This window comes from Cetorhinus maximus, chromosome 8, assembly GCF_964194155.1.
Source record: "Cetorhinus maximus chromosome 8, sCetMax3.hap1.1, whole genome shotgun sequence".
NCBI lineage: Eukaryota > Metazoa > Chordata > Chondrichthyes > Lamniformes > Cetorhinidae > Cetorhinus > Cetorhinus maximus.
Genome location: NC_135886.1, coordinates 113,825,389 through 113,839,174, shown reverse-complemented (window position 1 = coordinate 113,839,174; position 13,786 = coordinate 113,825,389). Strand labels below are relative to the sequence as shown.

The window sequence follows — 13,786 nt, the reverse complement described above, 5'->3', positions numbered from 1 at the left end:
CCTTTACTTTTGCATTGGTTTATTAATGGTAGATTTTCAGGATCCTCACATGCAAGGCAGCATGCAATTGATGGAGGGAAAATCACAGACAATATTTCACAATATATCCTCATGTATCTCACCAGATGTCCCCTGGCAATATTGTCTTAACTTTAATTCTTCAGTGTCATAACATAGCCTACGAAGTGTGTTCAGATTAAGTAAGAGAACTCATAAAGCAAAGAGTAGAAGAAATTGTATTAAATGCCACTTAGTTATAGTTTTATCATGTTATGACAGGTTCCAAACAGACCAGTATATTGTGCTATATGGTTTATGCAATTCTCCCAAGATTGCTAGTGGTTGAAATAGGTAGTAAATTGTAGCTACACAATGACAACAGCTATTGTCAAATTCATTTTAAACTCGGCTATCAACCGAACTTCAAAAATTACTTGGGTGATAAACTGTCATATATTACAGAAATCTTCGCAAAACTTCATTGGTACTGGAGAACTGGACGACCCGTTGGTGACATCCCACAACCTCTCACTCCCTCTACTGCCATACTCTAACTAAACTAAGAGACAAGAGTTCAACTGAAGAAGGTGATAACATTGATTCCAATCCCAGACTCAGTCCAAGCTGAATTCTTAGGGAGAGAAATGCTTTCTTGCAGTTGACTCGAGCTTTATTCTGTAATAGAAGTATTATCACAACTTGTGCTGACTGTCTATAAACGCTCTTTATAACTTCCAAAGCAGGACTGAGCCATTCAAACCCTTTGTCATAGTACAGCAATGGGTTCAAATATCAAACAAGGGGTAATGGATTCAGTTGCAAACCAATTAGATCAATGTTTTATAAATGAGTGCAAAGGGCTTTCTGTGGCTAATCCACTAAAATTGTCCTTTTCCTCTTAATCAAGACTTATTCCCTCAATAGTTTACTTGGTAAATACAGTCTAGAACTGAAGATCCCAGTCTATGCTGAGTTGGATGGTCTTGCCCAAGGCAGGAATGGGGTTAATCAATTGAACTATATGGGATCCTGCAGGAAAATGAATATCAGAGGATATTAATGATAGTAGATCACATTTGGCTATCGCGACTATCACTATTTGGGATCAGACATAGAGAACAACTCTCCCACAATGTCTTGGCACCTTCAGGGCAGGAGATAAAAAATGTGGGGACAAGAGAACAAGGGTATACATATGCAAAAGTGTTCAACATAATAAATGATGTTTACTAGAAGTCTAGTCAATGGATCTAAATCAATAATTTCCTGAAATCAAACAATCCTTAAGAGTAATTTTCATAAAGCTACAAAATTAACTCCTTTTGAGCAAATCCCACTCCTTTTAAACCGCCACCACAATTAATTTAGGTACTCAGGTCAAAACTGTGACAAGAACTAATGATATTTAAATCAGATGCTAATGTCATTTTTCTTAGAACAATGCTGCTTAGCCACTAGTGACCACAATAAATCATTTTTTCCAATCACAGATTTAATAAATTGAATTCACACATGGTTTACCAAGATGTAACAAGCAATATCTTCTAACATTTTACATGTTGTAGCATGAACAACACTGCTTTCAGCAATTTTTCTTTTTGATGGCCTTGCGTTTTTTGCAAATTCTTTTGCAATATTTCATTCGGAAGTGCAAAAGACATATCGACACATATAGTCAATGTTAACTTACGATAACAATGTTTTGAAAAAGTTTGTAAAAGAGCTGACATTAAATGAGAATTGAAGAAAGTTATTACAATACATTGCGCTGTACTTGTCCATAAAGGTTGTGCAATGTTTCAGATCTGTACGCAGGCAAAATGTGTGATCGCAGGTAAAATGTGTGATGACAGGTGCTCAGTGTTATCACAAGAACGAGATTATATTAAAATCAAATGTTTCACACTCTATTCAACTTAGCTTCATCATATCATAAAACTCAACCCGAAACCTTAGCCATGCCCTACACCTTAAACCGTTTGTTGACTTTGTCTATGGTCAAACTGAAGAATAAATGTTTCTCCTTCATAATTTCAAAAACTGCACCATTATCTAAGCAGGTAGGTTGGTTATATTGAATCACCGTCAACTGTAGGTTATCTACATTTCTTTTCCATGATGTTGAATATTCATGTCAGATGGGTTCCCCTCTCTCCCCACACCCACCAGCCCCCACACCCCATCAACAGCAATGCCCTTACACACATCCCTCATTTTAACACTACACATTTTGTTTTTATTTTTATATTCCAGTATAATTCCTATGTCCTTATTTATATCATAAACTGCCTATGTAAACTTCCCATGCTGTAATTACCATCTGCAGCAGAACTGCAGCCAGATCAAGAACATTTCTAAGAATGGGAATAGGGTATGTTTTGCCGTGAATATTGGATATCATGGAAAAGCAATTTGGATAACCTACAGTGGAGACAATTCTATACAGCCAACCTACCTGCTTACATAATTGTCCAGTTTTTGAAATGAAGGAGGAACATTAATCCCTCAGTTTGACCACAGACAAGGCCAAAAATCAGTTTAAGGTTTAGGGCCTGGCTAAGGTTTCAGGTGTGTGTTCGTGTGTCACTGAATTATCCTTTTTCTGTCATTTTCTTTTATTCATTTTTCCATTCAGTAGGGATGTGATAGGTGGTGTGGCGTGAGATGTTCTGGAGGATGTGTTAGTTGCAGTAGGGTGGCAGTTGAGGGAAAATGCAACTCAGCAGCTTCTGTCCTATAAACCTCCTCCAATCATTCATTCCCCTCTTTCCCATGACCAACATCCTCATTCCCATTTCTCATTCTTATCAGCTCTATTTAATCATTTTTAATCTACCTCTTGTCCTTTGAACTAATGTGCAACCGGCTGGGGGTGGGTGTGAGGCACAAAGGGGTTACTATCTTGGTGGAGGTGCCCCCAATGGGCACAGGGGACCCTCCAAAGAAAGTAGCCCCCTTCCTTCCTGCTTTTACCCCGTGCAGTAAAACCTGCCAGGCTGCCACCTTCCTTCTGCCTCTCCAACCATATATATTAAAGTAGCAGAGACAGAATTAAGGTCCTTAAGTGGCCTTTAATTGACCTCCTTAAGGGCCTCAATGATCCTAAGGGCAGGTGGGCAGCCTGATGTCTTACTTGCCTCTGTAATATGGGGGACAAGTGGGGGGTGGGCAGGAAAGCAGTGGGCTGGTCACTGGCATTATTTTGCGTGTTCCCTCACTTTCAAATATAGGTGGGGGAGGGTGTAAAATTCACCCCTATGTTCACATTCTCCAACTTGTTCCCCTAAGACTGGATAAAAAGTGACCTCCTTACTTTAAAATGATTCTGACCCATCTGTCCTTTCTTCCTATCTGTTCCTGTTAAAGAAGTTATGTTTGCTTTCAAAAATATCTTTTAAAAAATAAATACATAAAATCGATAATAATAGAAAACTGCCTTTCTTTCCATGTAGCTTTGTCTCTTTGTATCTCTCTCTCTCTCTCTCTCTGACCCTGTGGCAAATATCTAGTTCATAATTCATATATTTTAGAATTTAACTTTTAGCTTTAGGGTTGAAAGTTTTAACTGCAGATAAATGTAGGAGCATCTGGTTGAGAAACTGATAAGCAGCCCTGAAGTAAATGCAATTTAAACAAACTTGGAATTAATTACATTTAAAATCTAACCTATGTTTATCTTGCAAAGTCAGAGCTGATTGTTCAATTTTTTTCACTATGAATGATCCTTTTCTAGGTTTGTAATGGAACCAGGGAGTCTTCAGAGAGGGCATTTACATCCATTCAAAATATAAATTATTCATATGGGATACAGGATCAAAGAGTTTTGTTTAGGCAAAATAATTAAATTACATTTCTGTTTGAGAACATCCCAAAGTATGCCACATTGCCATAGAGATGGTGGCCAGGATTTTCCATCCTGCCCGTGGCAGGAATGGTCACGGGTGGGATGGAAAATTTGATGGACCAGCAAAAGGTCCGTTGACTTTGGGTGGGAATTTCCAGTCCCACGGCAAGCAGGATCAGAAAATCCCAGCCAGAGATTCAGGGTGGAGCCTTGGTTTGATGGTTCTTTTATTTAATTTATGTGTGTGTGTTTTCTAACAGAATCATTAGCTAAGTTTGAGAACAGACAGGGGCAATTGCAGATTTGGTCTTGTGTGGGCTTCAACTCACTAAGTGGGGGAAGCCAAAGGAAATTAATGTTAGTCAGCTCTGTATTTAAGCAGAGACAATACATTAAAACTTCTGTTATCTACCATCCAGAATTTGCTATTAACTGGAATTCTGGTGTCAGGTCTGTCGGGTCTGCTTTATGATTGGATACGTCAAACTCACTGGTATGAGTTAAAAACAAAAAACTGCAGATGCTGGAAATCCAAAACAAAAACAGAATTACCTGGAAAACTCAGCAGGTCTGGCAGCATCAGTGGAGAAGAACCCCTCTGCTCTGCAGCAGAATCTCGCCTTGGTGCCACTCACTCGATTCACACGGTCCCGTACCTCTCGTGAGACCTCAATACGCGCGCGATTACCCTGGAGCTTGCTCATTGGATGGAAATGCAGAACTCACCTTACATCTCAGTGATGGCATATTTGGTTAACTGGCACATTGCTTTGTTCAAGTCTTTGTGACATACAATCAAATTCGTTTTTGTTTAAAAATGTGAAATCTTGTGGCGTAGCTCTGTTGGTTAATTGCTGGGTGTTTGGATTTCTTCTTTAAACGTTAACAGTCCCTAAGAGGATTGTAGAAAAATATATGAAGTGCCTTGCTATTTTTCTACTTTCCTTTTTTCTCACAGGTGGTAGAAATTAGAAGGTCTCTTCTAAGTCACATACAGGGGTAACAGGCACTTAGAATGAGTTTTCAATGAAACAAGCAACCAAATTTAATCCATAATAGATGGATCTGTATCATATTGTCAAAATCTAACTTAAACTTTTTTGAATGCCAGGTCGCCTAATGATCTCTGATGAGCAGTGAACTTAGGGTACATATTCCTTGCTTTTATCTCACCAACAGCAGTTTGTCAATGTGAATGTAAAAACATCATGTATAAGCTTTAATACTAAAAAAAAAAATTATAAAATGCCTTTAGGCATGAAAACAGAGTATATGAAACGTATCTTAAATGTCAATAAATATAAACAGCAATGTTAGCATTTGGACTCGGCACATGCTTTAGATGTTGTTCCAAAATGGTCAATAGGAGCAAAATCTGTCTTACATTGAAATAGCTTCTCTGAAATACGACTGCTTTCAAAACACACATGTATTTTTTTCTGAAATGGAAAGACCTATCACCCCATCTCTCTCGCTCCTGGCCAAGTCAGTTCTGGTTGGGCAGGATTAAATGACCTTATTTATAATCTGCAGGAAAAGGCGAGACAAATAGCTGAGGATCTGATCATATTTTTATATAAAATAGAAAAAGAAAGTGTGGACTGCAGGGCTTCACTGGTTTGTGAAATAGTGACAGAGAAGTTGTAGTAATGTGTCAATTTTTAATGTTTGCTGTGGTGTAAAAAATGGTATTTTTAGAATATTATAGGATTCTTATGGAGTTAGTAGGCATAGCCGGCTGGATTTTCATCCTAGAGGCGGGTAGCAGGAGTCAGGAGCTTTCCCGGCTTACCATGTCAGCCTTGGGAGGAAGTGCCTGCAACGGTAGGATTTTCATTCCGAGGGGCAGATGCGTGCTGAAGTCAGGCCTGCTGCCACTGGAAAGGGATAGGAGCCGGCCACAGGGGCTGCCAGATGTGGAAGTAGGTTGTTTAAAAGGTCCACCTTGGTGCATTGGATTTCACCCAAGTTAAAATAAAAGCAATAAAACAGAAAACAGCTCTCTAGCCCTCGCCACCACACACCCCACCCCCACACACGCCCTATGCCCTCTACATGTCAAGTCCTCCGCCTCACACCCCCACCCACCCCCATGAGGGAATGCATGGCTATTGCGGGTGGTAGAGGGGTATATGTTGGCATGGGGGCTTCAGTGGCCTTTGGGGGTCAGTGGATGGGCATAGGTTGGCATGGGTAAGACTATTCAAACTTACCTTTCAAAACGGTCCCTCATCCAGACTATAGTTCGTGACATCTCTGAGGGGTAATCTATGGCCAGGGTTTCTGGCCCTGTTGCGGGCAGGACCCGCCGCGGGTGAGGTGGCACCCCAGCCAGAAGTCCATTGACTTGCGGCAGGACCAGAAGATTGCGGTGGTGGGCGGGTGCGGAAAATCCTGCCCTATGTCTCCCAAACCTTAAAGCTTAGAGCAGTCACAATAAAAGCAATGAACAACCTAAGTTTTGTTGGGGATGAGCACATTTCAATGGTCTATCTGGAAATAGAAATATTTCTGATATTTAATCATTTTTTTGTCCAATGGTGCAATATGGAACACAAGAAATGGTTTTCAAAATGCATGATTTTTTAGGTTATCATATGAAGTTAATCGCACACAAACCAATCTAGTACTCCACTGCCTAGGCTATTGTCAACCTCTATTGGCTTCCTGTATTCCAGCATATTGTGGTCAACCTAAACTTGTCAAAATAGCCATGAATGGGAATGAAGTAGACTCAAAAAATGGGGGTCATGCTGGCAGTTGAAGTGTCACTTATTTCAGTGAGTGTGATATGATTGTGGTGGGGATCTATGTGTGTGTGTGTCTATGTTTGTGCATTTGTGGCAGTATAGGGTGCACACAAGTACAAACACACACACAAATGGGTTTGTCTTTTTTCAAATGCTTGGGGACTAAAGTAAAAACTCTATTATTGGATGGCTAAATGTGACACATCCTGAGACTTCAGGATTTGTTTATAGCTGCAGAGGCACTTTATTGTGCAAAAATGTCAAGTCCAAGCTAGACTTTTGAGAAAGGTGTTTTTCCTATAAAGGCATGAAAGGACACAAAAGACAATTTAAGGCTAAATTAAATCATGTTATTGTAAAACATATAATTGTTTTGTTGTGTTCATTTTACTTTCGACATGAATTTCAGTTAATGTGAACAAAAATTGATGTATTTGTTTAATAAAAAGCATTTTGAGTGAAATCAATGGGTTCATCAACAAACTATGACTGAAAAACTGACGTCCTGAAAAATTGTTTTGCCATTACACATGGGGACATATGGATTTCTATTATAGAAAGCACAATTCAAAATTGTACAGAAAGTAAGATTTGTGGACAAGAACTGTGTTCCATCTGGAAGATTTTTGATAAAAAAAATACATCAATATACATTTTAATGACTACATTTTATTTAACATTTAAATAACTTTAATTTTTAGTTTTTTCATTCATCACATATTGGATATGCTGTGTAAAGCTGACAAAAGATAAGGGGATTGTTGTATATCAAATTCTGATACTGTAGCTTAGTAATTAAAGTTTTTTAAAAATCAGGTTATTAGCTACTAGGTTAGGTTATTGCCCTGCAGTAAGACAAAGGTACCACAAGGATGAGTCTGATTGCTACTTAAGCTCTGCGCAGCCATGCCCTGTGATTAGCCGTCAATAACTTAATTACACAGCACATATGGGGTCTTCTTCTGTACTTCATTCTTTATGCTGTTATATAATGATAGCGTTATGCAAAGTGCAATATTAAATTGTTATTTACAAAAAAGACTAAAAATATTATGCCTTCTTAAATGGATTGCAGCTTTTAATTATAGGGATGTTAACCTGATATTTGAATCCTCACTAGCCTTATTCTCAGACATTTTATCTCATTCCCAAAGGCTGTGCTTGTAATAAAACTATGTTAGTTTTTTAAATGCAAATTAAGCTTTCATATACTGGTTACATTTGCTCACTGTGCTTCAGCAAACAATAATTAAGAAATTTATAAAACAATGGCATTTTCTTCATGTTCTCACAGCTAGGCCAGTATTTTCTAGGTCTGCCTTTTAGCCTTGAACAAACAATGAGCTACAATGTGAAAAGGATTATAAGTACATTCTGTCAGTGGAACTTTTTGTACAATCTAGCATTGAGGTTTTCTCAAAGCAGACTGCTCTACAGCATAAAGTTCAACCAAATGATTTTCCTTGAGTAATAACTTTGATAACTGCCCTGCAAACATTGATAACACAAGCGAGAATATGAAATAAGATAATGACATTTTCCAATAAAATGGAAATTCCATAATCGTTAAGACCAGTGCTATCTTCAAACGAAAAGAAGCGCAGCCATAGGTATTTCCATAAGGTTTCTTATTTATCAACCAATTGCTCTTATTGTAAACTTACAACAGATTTTTCCTGTAACACCATATTCGCCCCTCAAGTAAGTGAACCCATGCAAATAAGGCAGCCCCAAGTTTCAGTTCCTGATCTGTGCTGAGTTAGCTGACGTGATTTAGTATTGGTGCAACAATTGGCCTCTGTGTCCCTTGGTGAGGTAAGTAAATAACATTTATAGTTTATGTTAGCCAATTGCCCTTGCTGAGTGGCACACATATAGGAAGAGGACAAGGATCATGCATGATGCCATCCATGGTCAAATATGAAGAATGTTATTGAGGGTGCCTAGTAACCATGGAACTGAACACCAGCAAGAAGCCATTGCCCTCAGCAGAAGAGGAGGCAGGAAAAGAAAAGGAGAAAAATCTAATAACAAAGTAAATCAAGTTCTACATATTCGATGAGGAAGAAGAGGAGTGAAATTGACATAAATTCTTTTCAAACTCACTATGGATTCTAAATTAACCCTGATATGTTAACAAAGTAGCACATTAGCCTCACGTCTCCTACAGTGATCAACACTGAAACCAAAAGAAGTTATCTGTGTAGGAGATCCACTTTTACCTTATGCTGCTTGTAAGTATACACATGTAAAAGTTAGGGATCCATGATCAGGATATAGATTTGTAACACTACGTGTTAAGGTGTAAGGATGTCAATGCAATTCACCACTTGTCCTTTAGATATGCCAAAAACTATCAACCATTAAATGAGAACAACTGATCCTCTTCAGTATTTTTGTTCTCCATTACTGTTGATGGTTTGGTCAGCTAAGTTGGGTGGGTGGAAAAAGGAAGTGCAATCAATGAAGACAAGTTTTATGAAATGTAACACCAGCTGTCAGGTAAGGGCAACATACCGTGACATAAGCTGCCAGTCAGGCTGACACAGTGCGAGTGGCTTTGAGAGCTGACAATTAGACTGACATACTATGTGACAGAACAAGAGCCATTGGCAATAAAAAAAGGAAGCAGTGCAGAGGATTATACCACAGGCTGGTCAAAACAAGATCAGTTGTTGCTTTCTTAATGACAAGTAACGTTGACAAACTCAAATGTGGTCAATTCCCTGAGTTGGTATATAGTTTCATAAGACATCATGTTTAACTTGTCCCAAGTGAAGGGACATGTCATCATGAACCATATGTGAAAATGGGGAAGAACTGTCTACTCACAAGCATTGTTAACTTAGGTTCTCATAGAAACAGCAGTACCCTACATTAAGGAGGATGCAGATGCAACATTTGGAAAACATCAACTATTTTGACATTACCTGTCTCTTTTCTTTTCCTGAAACGTTTGTCCATACACAGTCATTCATCCAATTAGCACTTTCCTTACCAACTGCAATTTTCCTTATCTTACGATTTTTCCTGCTTTACTGTATGGGCTGAGATCACATGTGTTATGTAATCCTGCAAGTCCAGTTCCATTCTTTATTTTGCTACCCTGCCTACTCATCTAAAGGCCTTGACTTTTTGCTGGAATCTGGTTCCACAAATGACAATGTCTACCAGGACATTCAAGTCCAGTTCTGAGGCTCTCCACTTGCACCATGTTATTGAATAACTAACTGGGCAGGAATCTTGGCTGATTTTCCTCTTTTCTGATCAGGGGCATTGACACTGATTTAGCAATTTTATCACCAAGGCAATTGCGATCAGCAAACTTACAACAAACAGGAATCATAGGAATGGCACCTTTGAATCTATATAGCTCAATTATATGCCATCATTGATAAGATAACTATTGACATGCAGCCACAGATATTTTAATGGCTAGATTGAACTTTTAATCTTTACAAGTAATGATTCCATAAAGATTAGACGACCCTGAACAAAAATGTCAAAATGTCTTTGACATCACATGGTTTTTGTATCTGTCAGAAAGTTGGTGATTGTGAGTTATTTTCAAAGTCATACAGCTGTGAGGAGCTTTGTGATGCATCCTATGAGAGATATAGGTGGACAAGAACTTGCATTTGTATATTGTCTTTAATATAGAGAATGTCCTAAGATACTTTGCTGGGGAATGGAAGTGGAGGATAGATAGGGTGAGGGTGTGAAGGGGAAAATAAAACAAAAAAGTGATAAATTAAGTGATACATACTCACAGTAAGAAGTTAGGAAAAACTGAAAGATTTGTTGAAAAGGTACACTTTGAGAAGATTTTTATAATTGGATAGAGAAGTGGAGAAGTAAAGGATTTGGAGAGGCAGCTGAATGTTCTGCTCTCAATGATGGGTGAAGAGAAGGGATGACGCAAAGAATGTTGGAAGACCAGAAGGCTTAGGGGAGCAAAGGGTGGAATGTGTTAGCAGAATAATTTGTAATTCAATGCATGGGGTGTGGGGCAGAAAGCCAGTGTAAATCAATGATAATAAATACAATGGGGAAAGCTCAGGACAGAATTCAGGCTGCTGAGTTTTGAACAAATTAAAGTAATTGGAGGTTGCAGGATGGAGACTGGTGTGTGTGGTGATTGGAGAAATTGAGCTTAGAGATAACAAAAGTGTGGATAGGGGTTTCAGTGGTAGCAGGATAAGGTTTGGTCTGAGGCAGATGATCTTGCTGAGGTCTAAGTAAACAGTCTTGGTGATTGATAGGATTTGGGGTTTGAACCTCAGCTGTGCTAATAATTTACAGCTTACTGCAGCTTGAGTGCTGGGGAGGGTGCCGAGTTAATAGCAAGCAAAAACAATTGATTGGCTCTTACGATAATCAGTTGGAAAATATTTTGATTTATTCATAGCTCCATGTTAAACAGCTAGTCTCAGAGGCTGTTGCGGGTTGTGGGAAATCAGCTGTGGTGTTAAGTTGACCCAGTATCTGTAGCTTATATTGATAAGGAAGAGGCGTCAGCCAAGGTTAAATCCTTAGTGGTTCCTTATTTGTCTATACAGGGCAGGATGAGAAACCTCACCTGGAATTATGTCTACCACGTTTGAAGAAGTTGCATTTGAGTCCCTAATGAGAATAGTTTTATAGAGCTTTTGTAGAATACCAGATAAAAATAAGATGTAAATGAACTTAGCCAAACCCACACTTGCTGCATGCACTCTCCCTGTTTTCAACTCCTCTCCTCCTTTTGTGACAAATTCTTTATAACACCTTGAAACTGAAATGGTTGATAGCACAGTGAATTAAGGCATACCTGGATCACATAGTTAATTAAACTTCCTGCCAAAGCTCACAACAGAATGACAATTTCGTTGAGATCGCAGAGGGCTGCTGGTGTCTGTGAAGCCACTTGTCAGAATTCAGTGCCTTCAAGAAAGAGGAAAAATGAAAAACTTAACAACAAATAGTCACATATGAAAATAATTTTGTTTCAAATTTGGCTGAATTGCTTTTGAAGATCTTTCATAAGTTCCATCAGATTTTTTGGGGGTATTATTTTCAATAATTACAGTTATCTAATTTGTTGCAAGGTGAACATTAGTAAGAAAACAGTAAACTCAGATTTTTATTTTATGTTCTTTTGATTAGTTTAATGACGACAGCATACATTAATGCTAATAGTCAGTGCTCTACTCAATTTTTCAAATGTCCTTTGTCTCCTCCTCTCTGATAGGACTGACCACTATAGGGTGAAGTTCCTCCAAATCCAGGGATCAAGAGGCCAATTTTGAACTCAAACTTCTATGCTGGTTAAGGTTAACTAACTCAACAGCAGGGATTAGGCGTGGTACCTTCAAATCTGTATAGCTCCTTTACCACAGAACCAACAGGACATCTAATTTCATTTTCTTGATGCATAAGGGAGTCTATTTTGAAGAACCGTCACCTGCTATTGTTGCTGCAGGTTTACCAACAAAAAGTTAGAAATTGAGTGTCAGTAACCTTACATCCAGTACGAGTTCAAGATTGTTACCTAAGAACATTACATTTTAAGTAGTGTAGAATCTTTGTAAGAGATTACACTTGCACAAGGAGACAAAACCGTACATCCCAAATCTACATTATTATCACTTTCAAAGTGGAATGAGAATAGATAGAGATGTCCTATTAGGACTTTAGACTCCTCATTACTTGTAGCCCTGGACATTGTTAAAAGAGAAAATATGATCATTTCCAAATTCTTTGCTGCTATATCCATCGGCTTATCAAAATAACGGCATTTGCTTTCACAGGAAATGGAATTTCCTCAAAAATTTCATTGTAACTATGGCACAAGAGCAGAGCGGTGCTATTTTTTTTCTATGAAATTCAAATGTACTTGATTTATGTTGGTTTACTGCGCGCAAACTTCCTCACTTACTTGAACAGCTCCCAAAGTGTGCTGTTGAAATCTCACCTGGCTCATTAACAAAGTGCTGCTCATATGGAAAAGATGTGAATGTAAATTCCCTGTAATTACATTGATTCTGAATGTTTTTAGGCTCATTAGGACCTGAAATCACTGTTTCTGGTGTTTAAGCATGATTTTTGATTTCATCCACCTAACTGAGACCTGTGATGTATCAGGGATATCATTGAATTTATTTTATGACATCAGAATCTACAACGTTAAAGAGAAAGGCATGCATAACTGTATTTATGTAATGTGCATAACTGATAGTTTAATGGCTACAAACTTTAATTTTCATAAAGATAAAAACAAAAAGCTAAAAGCTACTGCGGATGCTGGAAATCCAAAACAAAAACAGAATTACCTGGAAAAACTCAGCAGGTCTGGCAGCATCGGCGGAGAAGAAATCAGTTAACGTTTCGAGCCTTCATGGCCCTTCGGCAGAACTGAAGCATAGTTAGAAGAAGGGAGAAATATAAATTGGTTTAAGGTGGGGGGCGGGGCGGGGTGGAGAGAGAGAGAGAGAGAGAGAGAGAGACACATTGAGGGTGTGGTGATTGTGGAGATGAGCAGATAATCAAAAGATGTCACAGACAAAAGGGTCAAAGAGGTGTTTTGTCTGAGAAAAGTGCTAATTAAGAATGGAGGACAGGATATTCAAAGTACAGCTCTAGTGGGGGTGGGGTGGAAAGGCTAACAAGGTTTTAGTTTTAGATTTAAAAATAATGGAAATAGGTGGGGAAAGAAGAATCTATATAAATTATTGAAAAAAAAGCGGGGTGGGGGGGGGGGGATGGAGAAACGGGGTGGGGATGGGGGGAGGGGGAGTTTAAGATCTAAAGTTGTTGAATTCAATATTCAGCCCGGAAGGCTGTACAGTGCCTAGTCGGAAGATGAGGTGCTGTTCCTCCAGTTTGAGGTGGGCTTCACTGGAACAATGCAGCAAGCCAAGGACAGACATGTGGGCAAGAGAACAGGGTGGAGTGTTAAAATGGCAAGCGACAGGGAGGTTTGGGTCTTTCTTGCAGACAGACCGCAGGTGTTCCGCAAAACGGTCGCCCAGTTTGCGTTTGGTCTCTCCAATGTAGAGGAGACCGCATTGGGAGCAACGAATGTAGTAGACTAAGTTAGGGGAAATGCAAGTGAAATGCTGCTTCACTTGAAAGGAGTGTTTGGGCCCTCCTCACTGTCCAAGGGCCCAAACACTCCTTTCAAGTGAAGCAGCATTTCACTTGCATTTCCCCT

The 13,786-nt window shown here is 38.9% G+C and overlaps 1 protein-coding gene across 1 annotated transcript in view; it reads right to left on the bottom strand.

Moving 5' to 3' along the window:
* Positions 1-11,519, bottom strand: part of tenm1 (teneurin transmembrane protein 1) — a 1,283,715-nt gene extending 1,272,196 nt beyond the window's left edge. Inside the window, exon 1 of the mRNA XM_078547452.1 lies at positions 11,405-11,519. The gene's annotated coding sequence lies outside the window, so the exon portion shown is untranslated. The remainder of the gene's footprint in view (positions 1-11,404) is intronic.
* Positions 11,520-13,786: the final 2,267 nt, after the last annotated feature.